The 21,320-nt window shown below is 45.9% G+C and overlaps 1 long non-coding RNA gene across 1 annotated transcript in view; it reads left to right on the plus strand.

Moving 5' to 3' along the window:
• LOC129383441 (uncharacterized) overlaps positions 1-21,320 on the plus strand; it is a 115,538-nt gene that overhangs the window by 14,458 nt on the left and 79,760 nt on the right. The window lies entirely within an intron of this gene.

Here is a 21,320-nt window from a genome sequence, read left to right on the forward strand (position 1 = left end):
TGTAATAAAATATTTGGCCAGCTCTTAACATATCATGTTTTAAAAATAAAAGTGGTGTTCTGAGATCCTGTGCGTTCCCCTTATAACCGTCGTAGCAGCGTAGTACTCGTTTTTGTAATACCAGTAATTTATCGTAATTACCACGTGTTGTTCCCCATACTAAATTTCCATAGCATAGTTTGGTGTAAAACAGTGCGTAATACATAGATTTCATTATCCTCACAGGAACAAAAGCGGCCGCTTAGTATAAGCACCCCACGCACTTTGCAAGCTCTACAGCTACACAACTGATATGAGCATTCCAGGATAGGCGTTCTTCAAACATTATACCAATAAATTTTTGTTTTAACTCTAATAATAGACTCTCTGTCAAATGTAATTTTCAACTCTCTGTTTATCATTTGATGGACTGCATCAAATATGATTATGTCGTCTTTTTTGTATTTAATTGCATTCGATCGACCCTTAGCCAGCATGAAAGAACTGACAGATAATGGTTTACATTTGTTTCGCGTGTTTGTAGCATTTTGGGTGCGAAGAACACGTTTGTGTCGTCTGCATACATGATTATTTCAAGGGAATCAGGAATATTTACTAGATAATTTACATCAATGAAAAACAAAAGTGGCCCTAGAATTGATCCCTGGGGTACACCTCGGACTAACATTTGTTTGGAAGAAAATATATTTACTCTGACTACTTGAAAACGATCTTTTAAGTGATTCGCTACTAGTTTTAATGCCGTTCCCCTTATACCATACCTTGACAATTTATTCAGCAATATTTTATGATAAATGCAGTCAAAAGCATTTTTATGTCTAAGAACAAACCAAGCATATATTTTCTGTTTTCTATAGTTGTTATTGTTTTGTCGTTAATGAACATCAGTTCTTGCTCTGTTGATTTATTCTTCGAAAGCCACACTGACTCTTAGTTAGTATGTTGTGCTTATTTACGAATTATATTAGTCTACTGTGTATGATGCTTTAAAAACCTTTGATATAGTGGGCAGGACTGACACCGGTCGATAATTTGTAAGCATATCCCTTCTACTGTTCTTATAGATGGGTGTCACTCCTGCTATCTTGAGAGCTTTTGGAAAGATACCCGTACTCAGGGTAAAGTTAACAATGTATACAAGGACATTATATATTAATGGTGATATTCTCTTACTTTCTACGGGACCTATGCCATCGATACCAGCTGCCACATTGTTCTTTAACTTCTGAATTGTTTGTGCGGTTTCTGCGGGGCCAGTCGGTTTTAAGAAAAGAGAAGATTTTATTGGAACAATATCCACTGGAGAATTGATACACATATCTTCATTGCCATCTGGGTATGTGCCCGAGCTGATGAAGTCGAAACTAGGTCTACTTTCTAGGTGAACATATCTATATGTTACATATTTGATTATGTTTTAGCTAAATATTGTATACCACCCACTACTTCTTCCTTTGTAATACTCTAGACTGTAATTCCAGTTCTTCTAAAGTTCCTCGATGGATTGCAGAATCTAAAAATAAAAAGATGGAAATCTTCGGTAGCCCTCCTGTGCGCAAGCTTGGCTCTTAACGGTTGAGTAGTCGTGCTCAGCAAAAGGGACAGAACTTCACCATCTACATTATGGTGTAGTTGACCTTTGCCGCCATCTTATTCTTGTTATACGTGGAACTGAATTGATAAAAAAATATGAAATACATGGAAAATGACGCCTTCGAATTTCTCCTGGCGGAAAAGTCTCCAACGGTTGACGAGGTCATTACCCTATGCTAAAGCTTAGATGAGCTCCGCCAACAACACTTTACCACGCCCCGAGATGTCGCGTAGGACTACACGCTTTCAGCCCCAACCGACAGTTCCTACGCTGCTCCTGCCCATTCCTTGTTCCTCGACCGAATCAACCAATTCGTTCGAGAGTAGGCCGCGTGCCAACCGTCACTTCTGCCTGCCAGCCAGGCCCTTGGTTCCTCTTTGCCTCCCGACTCCGGCGTGTCATGCACGAGCAAGTCAGCCACCCGCAACCCTTCGCTACTCAGCCACCTCCGGTACCGGTTGCGCTCAGGTACTCTGCCATCGTCGCCAGGCCAAGACCTCCACTAGCACTTGCGCACTACAAGTCCAGAAGCAGCTTCTGCGCGCCTCCGCAGCCACTAATTCCGGTTTATCATCCTCTATCCCAACCCGGGCCCCCTGTTTTCAATATGTGGCGTACCCAAGACAACAGGACCATCTGTACCCACCATTGTTGCTTAGTGGCTATGGTGTTGGGCTGCTAAGCACGAGGTCGCGGGATGGAATCCCGGTCACGGCGACCCCATTTAGATGGGGACGATATGTGAAAACATTATTGTACTTAGATTTACGTGCACGTTGAGGAACCTCTGTTTGCCCAAAATATTCCGGAGTCCCCTAGTACGGCGTGCCCCATAATCAAATCGTGTTTTTTGGCATGTAAAACACTATAACGTTTTTTAGGTCCACCTGCTGGGCTGTAAAGACAAAAACTTTTTGTAAGAAAGAGCAGCCTTCGTCGTCGGGAATGGGCAAGCCTTGAGAGAGAGACACACAATGCGTGAACTTTCTTTTCTATATTTAGTTTTCCCGTGCCTATGCACCAAATTGCGCGTGACTGCCGGGCTTCTGCGAACCTGTTTCTCGTTAGCGCCTATGCTCCGCGGAGTGTAGCAGATGACGCTACCACAATACTTGAAACAAGCCTTTCAACGTGCCCGGCAGGAAAGGTGCTAGGGGCGTATTTTTATAGTTTCTTCCTTACGTAGCAGTGAGCGCTATAGAGGCTAGAGAGACTTCTTCCAGTGGCTTCTTTCACACTTGGATAGAGTTAGATGTCTTCAAGTGAAGCTTGTATTGGCTCGCAAGTTTCGTTGGTGATACGACAAAACCGAAGTGCTTCCAGAGCAGAGCAGCTGCGCGAAAGGGTGGTTTGATGATTTGACACCTGTGCCGGTGCCGGAGCCTGAGTCATTAGCACGAATTGCAGCTGCATAGGCGCGCGCTCACGCCACACGCTCAACCAATCAGAGCCGTCTCGCTTCAGGCGGGGAGTGCAAGGGCAGGACAGGATTTAGCGGGCGCTGCGCCGGCTTAGTCTCCGTTCAGTTAAGTCTCGGAAAACGGAGGGGACGGCCACGCGCTGTGCGTTCCCCTGACGAACGGGCAGCATTCCACGAGCAGCGGCGAGAACTTGCCCGTGAAAGGGCTTGCCGTCGGCGCACCGATCCAGCCGTTAGAACTGCCCGAGCCCAGGTAGGCCGACAGTTACGAGAAGACCCGAGCTGAGAGAGCGGAAAGACGAAGCAATCCAGCGCCGTTAACTGTAGGTTACTTAATCGTGACGAAGGTCAGGTGCACGCAGGACAAGCATGGCTTACCCCCATTTTCCAGCAGGGAAAGTTGGGCTTTCTTTTTTACCGCAACTGTGCACAACTGGGTCCCTATAACGTAACTCTATTCAATCAGATTTTATTCCAATCTCCTGACTACAGATTCACGTAACCACCAACGCAAGCATCGGGCAGTAACCCGCGGTGTTGTGTGAAAAGCCCAATCAAATGAGGACCTCGTTTATAGGAGGATGCTTGCTTTATTTTCAAAGCGAATAGCATTGTCTACATTGAGTAGTTTTTGTCATCTAATTGGTTCACACGAGGCGAGGAGCACGCTCAAGTGGAGAGGGTTGTGATGGGGTCGAGCCAGCAACGTGAAAGCAGATAAACGGATGAGAAGGGTGGTGTCGGCGTTTCACTGCTACGAAAAATATTTGTCATGTGCGAGTAAACCATGGGCCCTATAACGCAAAACTGTTCCTATATGTTTTATTCCAATCTCCTGACTTCAAATTTGCGTAACCGCCGACGCAAGCATCGGGCGGTCACCCACAGTGTTGTCTCAACAAACCAATCAAACGCTCTCCTCGTTCATAGGAGTACACTTTTGTTTGCTTGAAAAACGAGTAACATTGCCTATACTGAGCGGCTTGTCTTATCTAATTGGCTCACAAGAGGCGAGGAGCACGCTCAAGTGGAGGGGGATTCTTTGGGGCCGAGCCACTGAACTGAAAATCAATAACCGGATGAAGAGGGTGGTGCCGGCGCCTGTGATTGGTCCGCTTTCCCTTACTTAGCTTACGGTGGCTTGTCGACAATCGCTGCGACATGCAACGGAAGCTTAAAAATGACGCTAAAACGGATCTTCAGCTAAGAAGGGTTGGCAGAACGAGGTCGTAAACGTGCCGAAAGTGCTCGAAAACCGTACACAGCCACGCAAAAAGTTATATTACACGCATATAAACCCATGCTCTCCGGCAGGTGCGAGTAGCCAGTGACTGGGCGATCGGCGGCAGCCACCTTTTATTCCTTCGGAACGGGGCAGCCTGCGGCTATTCAGAAGAAAATTCACTTTTCTTCGGCGTATTAATGCATCTTTAACGCGTACACGTCACTTTGACGCGGTGAGTTGTTGTGGTTTTGTGACGTCGCGTGACAGGCAGGTGAAGTGGGTGCAGCCCGAAAGCTTTTGACCAATAGCCGAGGGCTAATGTCGAAAAGGCGTCGAATCATAAATAACAATTTTCCTTTTGTTTGGTCAAATTATGCATAATCAGTGTGTACGCGTCATATAAGATGGGGAACTATTGCGGTTTTCGTGACGTGGTGGGACAGACATGTGGGGGTGGTCCAAAAAAGTTTTTCAGCAATCGCAGAGGGCTGATTGCAGAATTGGAAAAGAAAAGTGTGGAATAGTTTTATGTTATAGCGCCCCATGTTCACCGGCAAGTGCGAGTAGCGAGTGCCTGAGCGATCGGCAGGCAGCCATCTTCTATTCCTTTTGCAACCGGATGCTGCCCCACTATTAAAATACTAGAGTTTTGTTCGGCACATTATTGCGGCTTTAACACGTACCCGTCACTTTAACGCTGTGAGTTCTCGTGGTTTTATGACGACGTCGCGTGAGAGACAGGTGAAGTGAGCGCCGCCCAAAAACGCTTGACCAATAGCTGAGGGTTAATGGAGAAAAATTTGTCGAATGAGAAATAATTATGTTTCTTTCGTTTGGCATAATCATGCATAATCAATGTGCACATATATCAAATTGGGCGTTTTCGCCGTTCGCGTGACAGACAGGCGAAGTAGGAGGGGTCCGAAAGGTTTTTGAGCAATTGTGGAGGGCTGATTGCAGATTTTGAATAGAAAAGTTTGGAATAGCTTCAGCTTATAGCGTCGCTGTTCTTTATATAGATTCAATATTGAAGGAAACAAGTTTTAATCTTTAGAAGCAAGCGCACTGTGGTATTCGGCTGCTAATCCGTTGTTTTTGCTCATTTTTATTTGTGTTGTTCCTTTCGGGCTTTTATTTGCAAACCGTCGCGAGGAGGACTACATGCAGGCTCGCGCGAGCGACCGCTGTTGGCACGCAGCGAAGCATGAACGGAATAGCAAGAGAGAGGGAAAATGACGCGTGCCGTATGTATACATATATACGACGACGAGGATAGTGCTTTAACGGACTCCATGTACTGCGACTGGGGAAACACAGAGACGAAAAAGGCAGAAGACGTCTTTGTTCTAGCGGTTTTGCAACAGGCTGTTCCGCCGTCTTCCTCATAGACGTGTTGTCTATTTTTCACGTTCAACTGCGACCACACACGCACACACACACACACACACACACACACACACACATACATACATATATATATATATATATATATATATATATATATATATATATATATATATATATATATATATATATATATATATATATATATTGGAACGTGATCTTTGCAGTCCGGGCCACCTGCGGTCGCTTTGCCGCGGCTACTCTGTCCGCATTGACGCCACGCTTACAACGGCAGCTGCACTACCCTGCATATCATTTCCCTTTTGACTTCTGCAGTACATGTTCGTTTTTTGTATGCTTTACCACAAAGCTTGACACCGAGGGCTCCTTCCAAGGGGGGAGCGGAGGGAAGCGGCGCGGGTGCGAGGGAGGTTAGGTTTTGATGCCACTCTGGCGGCCACAGACCAACAAACAATGACACGTTGTTTTATTTAATATCTAAAGGAGATGTTGATTTGTTGGAAAATACTCATTGCAGATTATACGGAAGTTCATGGCCCCGACTGGGCGGAGAATGCACTTTCGCGAGGGCCCAAGTGGCACGCGTACTGTAAAGTTCGCCTCCCTTGCAGATTACCCGATTGCCATTGCAAATAAAAAGGCTGAAAAATACGTCAGTGAAAGTTATCTTTGTCACCGACAGATTTGCTTTTCAATCGTACATTATCAACCATTACAGTCTAGTGCTGCCAACATTTTAGGAGGCGTGTCACTGAAGTGATAATAAAGTCACTAAAATCGTCGCTATAATTGTGAAGTGGATTTCAAGAATGTAGGTGTTTTGAAACCCTCTAATATAAGCAAGCGTGAAGCAAATAATTTACCAAGACGTGCTATGTTGGTCTAATGTTCGGGCAGCTGAAGGAAAACAGTGAATTTACCAACAGAGCATAGAAGGCTTTAGCTTTAGTAATATATTTTACTATAACTATTCTGTATTTTGGAATATCAAAACTAACGAAATATTTCGCCACAACCAACTGTACAAGTCGGGTTAATGTTCTCAACCTGCTGAACAAAGTTTCACAAATTTATTTATCAGAAGTAAAATAGCGACAAAGCTTTCGCAGCAACGCAGAAACAAATCGGTAATGCACGCTTTGCTCTCGGTTCTGTGGTGGAAGTGTCGCGCTGGTTAAAACTCCTTGTGTTTCATCTTGTAGACATACATAAATACCCAAGAATGCATGAACGTGGGAACGTCCGTCCCCGTAGAACAATCTGTAGTGCAACGTGGCCGTAATGCAGAGGTTGTGGATCAGGCTCTCACCGTCAGAAAATTGACTTTTCCTCCATTTCCTATTAGCTTCTCATTCGGGAGCTTCAATTAGAAGCTACAAATAACTTATGCTATGCTTTCCGTTTCTTCATTATCTGTTGGTTTCATATGGTTCTAACTAACAAATACGCGCTAGCGTTCTGATAAAATGTCATTGCCCTTACAATACCCTTACAATGTCCGGTCCATCGGTTCCGTTCTTTTCGTCCAGTACTTGACAATCGACTATATTGTGTTTATGGCCTGCCACTTAGTCTTTCTTGCAGCCTAGTCATGTAGGAATTTTATCTCTTACGTTAAAACCACTGATCCTTTTTTTTTTGGCAAAAGGCTCTGTATTTTGTCAAGGGCACAAAAATACCTCTTTAGCGTTTTATTTTCTTTTTCCATAACTTCCGGGATTACTTTTAAGTACTTATTACGCGTTTTTGAAAACTTAGTAAGTTTGAAATGCCTGTCATTCTTGAAAAGCTTGTTTGCCACGAGGCTTAAAAGTATCAAGCGACTATTCGTGTAGTTCTTTTCATGACCGTTGTGATCTTGTGTTTAAAACGATCCTAATGGTGCGTGATAGCTTACTATTCAGTGCAAGCATGCTCCTAGTTATATTGAAACAAATATTCCTGCTGTATAAGTGCGGGACTGCGTTTGTCTATTCTATATTCAATACTTGCTATTCGTATTCGATTCGTATTTGAAAAGCCGATATTTATTCGCCTGCCTCTATTATTTACATACTGGGTAATGGCAGCTAAAATTTTTCATTAGCTTCAGATTGGAAGGTAACATAAACAGCACCATTCAAAAGAACACAAGCAACATCATTTTACTAGCAACAAAGTGCCTTTAGTCTGCATATTATCCCTAACTTTTGTGCTTCTCGACACTCGAGGTAGGAGAACTAGATTTTGTGGTACGCGCTTGGCTGCACGTTCTTAAGATGGCAATGACAATTGCCGGAGCTGTGCACATGTTAAGTACTATATTCTCGCCCTTGATTTAGCTGAAGCCGCCGTTCTGATATTCATGCCTTTCTTACGTAGTCAATATGTCTTATTCGTCTGCTGTGTTATAAATCTGAACATACATTTAATCCACTTGGTTTTGGTAAATAAGTTCTCTGACACGCTGTCAAGCGTCTGCCAAACGAAAGGATTTAGTGACCCGCAGCGTTTAAACGCGTTCACAAAAGTTTTGTAAATAATAAAAATACTTAAATTCTGTGACCAAAATGTCAAGGCTATGATGACCACTTTGGTGTGAAACAAAATCACAATGTGAAGGCCACCAATGCGAAGGCAACCGTTGGTTCATCATGGTCACGGAACCTATGCACCGTACAGCGAGCTTCGGCCATATACATGTGGCTCATGAAAATGAAAACGCGTTGTTTAAACCCCTTTTCCAAGCAATCTTTCATACTTTTCAGTGGTTAAAGTATTGCCAACTGTTCATTCAAGTCACTAAAAAAGTCACTGATTGCTAAATAGCAAACTTTGCCATAAACAGACAGAAAATAACTAAATATAGCCTCAAAATCGCTAAAAGGACAAAACTAACAATACACCGTTAAACTATAAAAACAATATGATTTTTGTTTTCGAAGATGTTTAGTTTAGACGGCCCCAAGAAACACGGGATGTTGGAAGTATTGGTACATTAAACTTGCTTTGGGCTGCCTAGCGATAGCTTTCTCAGCAATGCAGGCTTGCAAGGCACGTCCCGCAGGCGTCTCGCACCGCAAAGTGCAGGGTAACCCTCAGACGTTTTGGGCGGCCGGCAGAGCGTCATCTCCTCCAGCACGTGGAGGCGAGGGCCGAAAGCAGGGGATACGTATTAAATAAACCCTACCTATGTGAGCCCAACTGTGCGAGAAAACTTGGCCTGAGCTGTTGTTTTGTCGCATTTGTGCAGCTGACAGTGCCCGCTTTTGCAAGTGTGTGTGTGTGAATATGGGCAGATAAATGGCCTACATTTGCTTTTCAATTCTGACTGTGCGGAAGGGGCATACTGCCCTCTGATCCGGTGGATACACCTATGACAAGCATGTTGTCACGTACGTACAGGCAAATATAAACATATCTCACTCGATGACCACGAGCACTTGCTGTCACAACGCTGACGTGAAGAGCGCCGGCGGCAAGAAGCTAATGCTCCATGCTGCCCAGTTTTTCCGCGAGAACACGTTTCAGGGCCAAATAGCTGAAAGCAGTCTTCAAAGTTCTGGGGACCTCAGTTGCACTATTGAGGTTCACTTGCGCTATTGACAGACCAAGTAACCCGAATCAATTTCTAGATCAAGACTTCAAAGACTACTGCGGACTTGCAGAGCTACGGAAATCTACCAACTGTTACCAAGTATACTCCGTGTGCTATATAAATACCAGTGATGGGTGCGCTGAAGAACCAATGTGGCCGAAACTCCACGTACAGCTGGTGGAGAGGCAAGACCCCTATTATGAGGGTTTCAAGCCGCTTTCTGTAGACCCGAGTGATCTTGGTTGGGACTCTAGGCGCATATATTCTTGGGTTTGGGTTTCAAAAGTAAGGCGGCTAGGGACAAATTACCACTTTGCCCCCCCCCCCCCTTGCTGAGAGGGAAAGTGCCCTTTCCTAAGTGCCCTCTTGCCCCCCCCCCCGGTTGATACGCCTATGGGTATGCGCTGTATCTGTAGTGAACTCCGATATATAGAGCAGTTGACGAAGCGCACATGCGGCGTGCTTGGAAGAGTTTGTACGGACTACGTATACCAAAGGTAGTGATATGTTAGAATATAACATGGCTGGGCCTCCAAGAATTGCCGGAAGTGCTGGATGACGGAGTAGATGCCGATACCGAGAAGTCCCCGAAGTGATATGGTGCAGATCGAAGGAGGCTTCGACTTGGGTGAACGAAACTCGTGGGTCTTTATGCCAGAAGGTGGGCAGGTGTAGAGATGCGACGTCCTGTGGGCGCTAGGTAATAATCTAAATATTATAAATAATTATTTATTTATATTCTAATTTTAATTAATTAGTAATCTAATTATGAGGTCTCGTAATCCGGAGTCACCAATGTCGAGAACCGAAGGGTTGCAGCAGAACGCCAGAACAGGAAGACCAGCGTAGGAGGCTCTTAGAGCGGAGTAGCACGTGCCATGCTTGCACCGCGAGCACGTGCCGTTCAACTTTATTTTGGTCATCTTTCGCAGCGCCCGCCGATAGCGACGACCTTTAGCGTCTGCGCGTAGCGGTGGCGGTGGGCGCCTCAAGACCATCGGGATGAAGCTGGGGCGAGACGATTTAGAGCGCGAAACTTGCACTGGTTATTGCATGGTAACGGAGTAGGAAAGAAAAAAGATAATACAAGAAGACATTGTGGGGTCGCTTAAATAGGCCCCCTAAAATCGTTGGTGGGATTTTGTTGACACCAACGTCACATGGTATGTACTGAGTCCGGTCAGAGATTGGCGGCTGCTCCCTCAATCCTAGGCGATGTTGGACGTGCTTGGCTCCGCTGCCGGTAACCGGTGTGTCCCGTTTGGTTAGAGAAAGGCGGGCCTCCCCTTGACTCGCATAGTTCGCGAGAGGCGCGTCATCCCTCCCCTCCCCCGGTACCGCACACGCACATAGGTGCCCGTAACCATTGCGGGGCGCCAGCCAGAACGGAAACCACCTGAGACATCCATACACACTCCGGGATCTTCCCTGCGCTTTCCGATTAGGCACAGTTTTCCGGTAATCCTATTTGCACTGGACGGTTCAGGCCAATCGTAAAAACATATCTGGGGCGAGGGGGTGTGAAAGACCCGGCACGCAGGGGTCAGCATCCACTGGGCGAGGGATCAGTGTTTTGGCAGCGGAATTATTTCTGTGGTTACGAACCCTTTTTTCATAGCATGTGGATTCCCTGGAGTCGTTCATCAGGTCTCGTAGCGCTCCTGTGTGCCTTTTCTCCCCGGTCCGGTCCTGTGAAACTCGACTTGCAATCCGGTCCAGCAACATTTGGTCTTCTGTTTGGCATGCAATCATTACAGAACAGGGCCGAACCCACAACCACAAAGCAAGCCAGCACAAGGCCAACCTCCTTCGAGACACACCAGACTTGACTAAAAAAATCTCGCCATTGCTTTTTTATTCTTTTCGCGCGTCCTTTCTCTAAAAAACTAAAAACCTAAATTTCCTGAAAGCTTGAAGAAGTGGTTATCAAAATCAACTAAGAATCAGCTACATCCACGCAATAATAAGAAAACGCATTAAAAATACCAACATAAATATGATACGTAAACCAGCGCGGGAATGAGGTTTTCACTACGCTCGGGCAACGACTCAAACCATTCGCATTCCCATTAGGTTTTCTCACAATGGTTTTAAGACTGCTATAAGTCGTGTCACACGGTATGGATAGGCCAAAATAATTTGAAAAAAAAATTTGGATTCTTTCCCGCTAACGTGTCCCCCGTCCTACAACTCTGCCTTCCAAAGCTAAAAATTCGCCTACGCGGCGCGTGATTCTCAAGTTGCCACAGCAAAGAAGACAAAGCCATACTTTTGGAACACGGAAGTTGTGACAGCGATCAGAAATGGTCAAAAGGATAAGTGTCGCGTATTGAGTTGTTCGCTCGGTCTATGCAGCCAACGAGTACCGGCGCCTCTAACACGAAAGGTACTTAGCTCTGCTGATCGCTTGAACTCTTACTGAAACTAATTCATATAATAACATGTAACCCCCCCCCCCCCAATTGCCGAAAGCTACACCTGATCGGCTCGCAAAAATACTGGAAAAAATTTTGATTATCCGAACGCGCTTTCGCAAAGAAAAATTCTAAAGCGGTAGCTGGTATACGCCCTCCACTTTCAGCATTAATTTACCAAACTCAAGTCAGCCTCTGCAAACCTCCAATCTCAATGCTTACATAAGAAACAAGGCAGACCACTGGCCACCACTGTTGCAAAATCTGCTTCACTTTCATTCGTTTAAATGTCTCATACAACGACACAAAGAAACCATGCGCCTAACACTCACCTTTGAATTTAAAACCAAAAAATTATTAATAACTGACAAAAAGGACATAACATTCTACGTACAAACAAGAAACTGATGGGTGTGTCTAATTTATCCTAATAAATCACTGGTTAGCTGCCCCATGCATTACATACCCGGCCCAACTCCATTTCTATCCCTTAACGTCGAGTAGAAAATCGACTATTCATATTTGCCCTGTGACTCACACCACGCTCTTCCTATCTCTTAACGCTACGCCTAACAGTTTTCGTTACATTGCTCTTTGCACGGTCCTTAACATATTCTCGAGCTTATTTGTTAATCCGCAAGTTTCGCCCCGTAAGTTGGCAACAGTAGTATGCCAGTAGTATGCTATACTTACAGGCTTTTTTTTTATTTCTAGGATAGCAGTAAGCCCCCTACCACGATTTGGTAATGCTGGCCGTATGTTCTCAGCTCATTCTCATTCGTGTGTAAATCTACTTCTCATGATCGGGGTGCCCAGTGAGCAATTGACCTAGATAAATGTACTTCTGTGCATGTTCTAGAGGCTGACTGCTGATCAGAAATTCTTATTCCCTTGCTAGGCTATAGAACATTACCTTTGTCCTCTGTATAATAATCTCAGTAATTAATCCTCAATAAATTGTCGCAGTTCATCTCCAGTCTTGCTGATCAGGACAATAACACCTGTAAATCTAGGCTTGCTCAGATATTTTAAGTTTATCCTCATTCCTATGCCATCCCTGTCTAATAGCTTGAATACTTCTAAGCATACCCGCCGTGGTTGCTCAGTGGCTATGGTGTTGGGCTGCTGAGCACGAGGTCGCGGGATCGAATCCCGGCCATGGCGGCCGCATTTCGATGGGGGCGAAATGCGAAAACACCCGTGTGCTTAGATTTAGGTGCACGTTAAAGAACCCCAGGTGGTCGAAATTTCCGGAGTCCTCCACTACGGCGTGCCTCATAATCAGAAAGTGGTTTTGGCACGTAAAACCCCACAATTTAATTTAACTTCTAAGCATTCTGTGATTAGCACTAATGAGGCTGTGCCTCCTGACCTCACCCGTTTCTTGATGGGTAATTTCCAACTTTTCTTGTGTGTACCAAGGTTGCTGTAAAATTTTTTTTTAATAAATCCCATGGTATTCACGTATGCTTCCTGTACTTTTTGATTGCGCAATGCTTTCATGGTTCCTGGTATATCTACTATATCAAATCTATTTTGATATTCCAGGAAAGTCATGCAGATATACAAGTTTACTGTACGCAGCAAATTTCTCAACTACCTGATTAATGACATGGATGTGATTCATTGTAGAATATCCCTTCCTAATGCGAGCAGGTTACGTTTGTTGAATGAATGCTAGCGTTTTTCTGATTGTATTGGAAGCTATCTTTGTAAATATTTTATAGAATAAAGAGACGACAGTAATGGGCCTATTATTTTTAAAATCTCTAGCGTATCTCTTCTTTTGGATTACGGTAATGTTGGCATTCTTCAAGGCCTGCGGTTCACTAGATGTCGCGAGGCATTGCGTAGAAGTGTCCGCAAGGTTTTCAAGCATAATGCCCCCTTCATATTTCATTAAAACAACTGTTATTCCAACTTCTGCAGCCACTTTTGCCAGGGTCAGGCCTTGTTAAAACCGTTCTAACTAGATCGGTAGTTACAGAGGGAACATCTGTGTCGTGTTTATCAATATTTCCAAGGAAGGTAGGGTGTCCTCTCTGGGTACTAGATAGGTGAGTATAGAAACCTTCTGCAACTGTCAGTATGTAATATAAATTGCTGATGACATTACTGTGCTTAAATTTCGCTACTTACAACTTGCCGATTTCTTGCTGGACGCCATTTTTTACTACTTCCTGAATGTTTCCGACTTTGAAGATCGTTTCCGACTGAAGAATTTTGAAGATCGTTTACAATAATACACACATACATAATATATAGATATCCCCCGAAATTTTCGTGAAGTACCCTGAAGATGCTAACGCATTCGAAGGGTAACAGCATTATACTCAAGCACAACCCAAAGAGCGATCTCTCTCCAGGGAATAACTGCAACCTGCCGGCACCTACAACAACAACTTCGACGAGAATACGCCAAGCTACCGAGGAGCTGCGAGAACGCAACCTCTATGTGCTCAAGGAAATGATCTGAGCCGCCTTTGTCGACATCGAAACCACGATGCTGAAACCAATGCTAAATGAAATAACCAGCGATATACCGCAGAGAGCGCGAGAGTTCGCGGCACAATCCCTTCCCTCTGAATCTTCGTCCTCTTCATCCTCATTACTCGCGCGTGCTACTGCAGCGTCAGCGCACACTAACAACAAGGGAGTGCAGTCGCCCAAGGGCTCGTCTAGGCGGACTCAAGAAAGGGTCTCCTCCAAAAAAAATAGTTGGTCTGATGCAGTGACACTGGGGATGCAGGACGTACCGATCGAAACGGGGCTCGCTGGAACATTATGTCGCTGCTACCTCAGAATCGCAGGACATCATACGTTTCCAAAAGCCGGGCGCCATACATGCTTCTATTAGTGGCTACGAGGCCCTAAGGGCTAAGCGAGGTGAGCTTGTGCGCGCTGATGTCGAGGAGACTCACCTACACATACAATCGTCCGGCATGATACAACCCTGATCAAATCACCGAGATTGGCCCCGCCGATGCGCGTCAAACTAACCTTTACATCTTATATGTATGCAGTAGACCTCGTGCTCGGGAGGATAATTTTCCATACCTACTCACGAAACTAGAGCCCACAGTCGGTACTATGAGATAATTTCAATGCTGCACACCTGTCCTTAGGGTATCGTAGTAACACACCTAAGGGCACCCGACTTTTAACCTCACTCATAATCACTGACTCACCTTGATAACATACCATACCCCGCCTTGTCACCAGAACACCACTGCCAAGGGAGAGACTTCCATAGATCTCAATTTACGAGATGGGTCCAAGGTGCGTTGCTGATCACTTGCAAAACGCTAGATAGTGATTATCACATTCTTGTCTTCCACATCACTAGCACAAGTTACAAACAGCCTGAAAAGAAATATTGCAATAAAAATTAGACGAAGCACTACAATATCCACAGGCATCAGGCCATCGGAGATGAAAGCTCCCAAAAGACGCCAGTTTACGCAGTGATTTGTGCAGCCGCCTAAACCAAGCGACTAGCTGCATATAACCAGCATGACCGAGACCCCTAACGTAGCGCTGCACCTTTTACATATGGAAAGTGCGCTGAAGTTTCATGAATTGGTAGAAGGGGCGAAAAGCTCAATCAAAAATTGGGCAACACAATATCTCAAATAAAGAATATCCCAATTCACGAAGAGTGCTAACTCGCATACCTTTTGTTGTAAGGCAAATTGTACGCTGGATACTGCGACAATCTGGGCCATCCTTCGGTCTCTAATAGATCGGCGACAAATGGAGACTCATATTCGGTGAGTTCAAATACTCCTCCACCAGTACGGAGAAGACGGAGACCAATTCCTAAAAAACGTTGAAAATATGTGCTTCTTCAGTGGCCACAAGGCAAACTATCGGAACTATCCGTATATAGACGAAAGTGACCTATTTGGTACAGACAAAGCTCTCCACGAAGTCAACACCGCACTCATGATCATCATCATCGTCAAAAACATTTATTGGTGTCTACAGAGTTCTTTATTATAGTCCGTCAGGAGGTTGGACGCTCTTGACTACGTTTAGCAGGGGCGGGTGCCTTTGTGCGGGGCTTCAACGGCCTCAACTCTCCTGAGTACTGATCGATAATACCAAGAACACGGCACCTGTTGAAGACGGAACACGGTACCTTCTCCTACAAAATCCCCAAGAGCGGGATCTGGAAACACTCTGCGCTATGTAAATCAACGCTGCCCTGCCATCACTCTCCCTCTAGAAAGAAACGTGCCGAAATACGTTCCATGCTCGCACCCGGAAAACCCTTCCTCATCTAATATTTGCGACCAATTTTCCTTACATCGTGCTTTGGAAAGCTGCCTCAGTATGTAATCTTAGAATGGCTACAACTTTCCTTTGAGTTGCAAAATTTCTTCTCCCATACGTATTTTTGGTTTCGCTTCCTTTTGTCCGCGTTCTTCACATCAACGAGAACTTCATGGATTTCCCTATCAGGGCGCAAGCATGAGCTATTTTGGCACTTGTTGTCAAGGGAGTTTTCGATAACGCTTACCACGGTGTTCTTGAGAACTTCACCTGCTCCTACTGTGGCTGCTGCATGCTGGAGGTCTCAAGGACGCTGTAGTCAGAGTGGGGAATGGGTTCATATTGGTCAATGAGTATTCAAGTGATCGGAGTGAGCCCACCTCAAGTGCCAGTGCTCTCGCCGACACTAGTCGACATAGCCATGTCAAAAGTGCCTCTCTTCCTGAAGGACGTCAAAGGGCTACACCACGCGATATATGCGGACGACTTTACTGTCTGGAGGAGTACCGGCTCGCACGTAGAAATTCAAAAGTGCCTAAAGAGGGCGCCGGATATGGTGCAGGTGCCCCTCGCGATAGGAAACCTAGAATGTGCAACGCACAAATAATTACTCTTCAGATCCCGAAACAACTACAAAGCACCAAGCCCAGTGATTGAAGTCAACAATCCAAGTCGTGCCATTTCCCACAGCGAATATCGTCCGAATGCTTGGTTATCAGCTCTAATTTATTGCCAAAGTTCACTTTATAGTGCACCACCTGGGATGAGAGTGCGAGCAAACTAATGATATCATAAAGCATGTCAGTAGCCGCCACTATGGACTCAAAGAAGCCTCCATGCTTTGGCTTGTGAAAGCATTCATTTCCAGCCGTCTAACCTCCTATACCACAACCTGACCCTTACCTAGACAAAGCGCATAAACACCATCATTAGGAGAGTTGGGAAGTCAGCACTCGAAATTCCTCTCAATGACTCGGCGGAAGGACTTCTTCCTCTCGGAGTACAGAACGCCTTCGAGGAACACATCGGAGCAAACAGAATAGCGCGACACGGGAGACTAGGATAAAGCCCCATAGGCAGACGTTAGCCCTCATGGCTGGGCGACTCTCACAGCATTCACCCTCTACTCGACAGTAAGTGCCCGTCTCATCAAGCATTCAAACCTTACTCGCCATAGTACCCTTACAACACAATGTGCGTCGAGTGCATACTTATGGTCGACGGAATGGAGGTGTAGAATACGTAAGGAAATTATTCAACATCCAGTTGGAGGGTACCGTCTACTACACAGACACTGCTCAGCACACTCTTACGATCGGCAACCGAGAAAAACAAGCGCCAGTGGTGGTGGACTATCAGGATGATATACTCTCATGCAGCGTCCAAACCTGGGGCTACGTTGACGGGTGAGATGGAGGCCATGGGACTGGCCATCAACCACGTCATCCCTCATGGACAGAGTAGGCCAAAACACGGCCACACCGTCATTACACACTCGCAAGACGCATGTCGAGCCTATCTCTATAGCCATATGCCCCACGAAGCTCATCAACTTCTCTGCAGCTCCAGGTCCCCCGCTACCACGCGTCATATTGGTTTGGACGCCTGGTCGCGCCTCACTGTCAGGCAGCGACTGCGTTTGTGCGCTGCCTGAGAACTATCCTGCCGGGTCCCGGGGAGGGAAGCGACCACCCTAGACAAAGCCTACCGCAACGTGCCCAACGCATACCACGGTACTCCAGGCTGTTATAGACTGCGGTGCTTGGGATACCATCCTCCGCCCAAACCCTTCACCGGAAACCAAGCTGTCTCTATGATATGGCTTCAAACCAACTCGCATCCCAACGTCCTCCTTCTCAACAAGTTCTCACCAACTTTATACCCACCACTACCCAGCTGCGGTCCACCGCCGATGATATTCGACATGCATCGGTGAGGCAAAACCACCGACTAATATCTCCGTTCCAAGATCCCTCCAACCAACGTATACGCAGTGGGACGCGATACTTCATCGCCCCGAGCCTGGCGTCGGGCTTGCCCTGATTTGGTGAGCACAAGCGGTGGCGACAGCCATTGAGGCACTGCGATAAAATTCCAAGCTCCTTAATCACTTTACTTTATAATAAAGTTGATTTTTTCTTCTGGCTGATCCTTGCATGCGTTTCCTCGCCTCCACCCCCTAGCATACGGCGCGCTGAACGTGAGAGGATACACTTTCATTTTATACCGAACCTCAAGGCGACGGTGCCACCGCGGGCATAAGTTCCCCTGCAGTCTCCATAATAATAAATAAAATTATCACAGCCACAAGTTCACGGGTTCCAAAGGAGGTGAATGCTCTCAGTGAGGACATTATTGCAGGCAAAATGTTCGTCTGCAATGTTCGTGGGTAGCCTCATTCTTGCACAGCCGCCATCAGTACGTATCTTTGCAAAGATCTCAGCCATAATTTCTTCATGTTTCAATAAATCTACCACAAAGAATTGTTTTGGGTCCCCATCTGATGACGTAAACAACGATCAAACAGCTTACTTCTTTTGACATATGCCGACAAATGCAACATAGTTTTCTGGACCTATGTCAATGCGTTTCCTCTAAATGAAAAGAAGCACTGTCAAAGCGGTCAACTTCGCTTAGCTCCAACAACATAAAATTTGTTATGTTCAAAACTAAAATTGCGAGATGTCGTGCACAAAGAAAACAGCCGTACTGCTAAATCCTATTTTGTTTTAAGGGTAGAAGTGTGCTAAAATAAGTAAACGCAAATTCACGACGTTACGTTTTCCACTCGCGTTAGGTGGTATTCATGCGTAGAAGAGATATGTAATAAACTTTCATCTACTACCGCAGTGATATCATGATGTGAACAATTAGCGTAGCCTTACTTTGAAGAAGTCATGGAAATCCGCCTTAGGAATGTAGCGCATTACTACGTGCCACAATGATCCGGTGACAAAAGACGACGAGTACATGCCAAGCACGCTGACGGTGCGCTAGCAGTGGAATCAGCGGAATCAGGCTTCCGCCGGACTGAGTGGTCTCCCATAAAAATATAATTTGGGGACACCAAGCAACAGCGCCTGTGTGGTTTTTCTTCAACTACAAATTGCAACGTGCCTCTCGTTTGTGATTTGTGACACGTCCACCGCACGTCCTCGTCCTTACGTGCCTACTTGGAGGGCGTCCACCGGACGCCCTCCATTCTTTGGCTCATCCTGGCATTCACGCAACACAGCGACTCGTAACTTCTAGTTATGTGTGGACCAGTATCAACGCACATGTCCGTCGCTGGTCACGCGCGTGCCTGAACTGCCAGCAGTTTAAGTGCATCTCCACACTGCGACTTCTCTTGGCACATTTCCGTCTGCACGTCGATATTGTCGGCCAACTTCCTCCGTGCGGCAACCATCACTACGTGTTAAGCTGCATTGACAGGTTCACGAGATGGCCTGGAGCGATGCCCCTCCTGGTTATAACGGCAGAGTGGATAGCTCTAGCAGTCATAACACTCTGGATTAACCGATACGGTGTAACTTCCATCATTACGACTGAGCGTGGTCGCCAATTCGACCCAACATACTTCGCCAATCTGTCTCGGCTACTCGGTGTCAAAGACATCAAGACCATCTGTTACTACCCGATATTCAATGGGATCATCGATCATTTTCACTGCAAATTGAAGGCTTCACTCATGGCTTCAACTTTTCCTTCATGATGGATCGAGTGCCTTCCTTTCGGTATGCTTGGCATCCGCACCACTCATCGCACTGACTCTTCCACCAGCGTCGCCGAGCTTACTTTTGGCATCACGCTACGACTACCTGGCGAATTCTTCGCCGACTCGCCCACCGTACCTGTTAATGTTTCCGACTACGCCCACCGTCTACGAGGCGCTATGCGTGCTACCGTTCCCCCTGACAACGACGTTCTTCCCGGCGTGCATACGTCAACCCTTGCCTTGAGCATAAGCATGCACGTCTTTGTGTGCGACGACCCCGTATACCCTTCCTTACGGCTCCCGTATTATGGTCCGTTTAATGTACTGAAGCGTGCACTTATAATTTTCTATTGCTCATCAATGGCGGGGAAGATACGGTCGGCGTCGACTGTCTGAACCCTGTTTACTTGAACTCTGACGCTTTAGCCACTTCTGCTGTCATATTCCCTCCCGACCAGGCCAGCCCAACTCGCCGCGTGCGTATCGCGCCACCGCAATCCACGCGTCGCCATTCACGGCTTCCTCACTAGAAGGGGAGCCCAGTAGTGCACTACTACGTGCCACGATGGTCCAGTCACAGAAGACAACGAGCAGTCGCCTAGCACGCTGGCAGTGCGCGAGCAGGGGAATCGGCAGAATCAGGCTTCCACTTGATTAAGCGGGCTTGCCTAAACATATAATTTGTGGACTCCAGGTACCAGCGTCTGTCTGGTTTTTCTTCACCCACACCCTTAATTTTCTTTTGAAGAGGTTCACTAGCTATTTTAGATGTTTCGAAAGCTACCCACCATACATACTGACTAGTGAAATCTGTGTATGGTTGGGTAGATCTACCTCTTGCTTCCATTGCGCGCACTGGTCGCCATTCCGTTTTTAGGATTGCTGCACGCCAGCTCACCTATTTAAGATATGCAACTGGGATAGTTGGCGTTGATTCATTACGTTTTGCAGCGGAGACTTGGACAAAGGTTGGCGAAAGATGTGGCAAACGGAAGCAAGCGCTGACTTGTAAGTGAATTTTTATTCTCGAGAAAACAAGTATATATATACGGGGCGCAAATGCGCCATTTCATGCTGACGCTGGCTAACATAAATGAGAAAACAAAACGAAGCAAGTTATGAAGAGTGCCCTCTCAGGTAAATAAGGATAAACAAGACTACAACATTAAGTACAGAAATCCGTTCGTTAAAAAATCCTCCCAAAACGATGTGTATAATATACCTTTCGTGTGGGCATACATACGTGGGGCAAACCGGAAGGCATCTAAGCGTGCGCCTTCAAGAGAACCACCAAAAAATTGAGAGGGTAAGGGGTTGCTTCTGGAAGCAACATTGTTCTGAGGCGGTTGTACCCTTCTCCTCAATAACACTACAGTTGTTGCTAGGCACGCACATGACCAGGCTAGAGTCATAAATAATGCAACGGCAGTACAAGAGAACAATGTGGTAAGGAAACCTTCAATAGCCCTATCGACAAAGGAGCTATCATATTTAGAATGCGCGAGAAAAGATGTGCCCGCTCCTTGACCATGACTGGTGTCGGGCGCCTATTTAAGTTTCGTATTGTCATTCATATGAGCCAGCGTCAGAGTGAAATCGAGCATGCGCTCCCCCTTGAAATGTTTGTTTTCTTGGGAATTAAAATTTATTTTGAAGTCAGCGCTTGTCTCTGTCGCCTCTTTCACCGTCCTTTCTCCATCAAACGCCATGCTTCTGTTTAAGTGTAGGTGAT

Source organism: Dermacentor andersoni, chromosome 8, assembly GCF_023375885.2.
Source record: "Dermacentor andersoni chromosome 8, qqDerAnde1_hic_scaffold, whole genome shotgun sequence".
NCBI lineage: Eukaryota > Metazoa > Arthropoda > Arachnida > Ixodida > Ixodidae > Dermacentor > Dermacentor andersoni.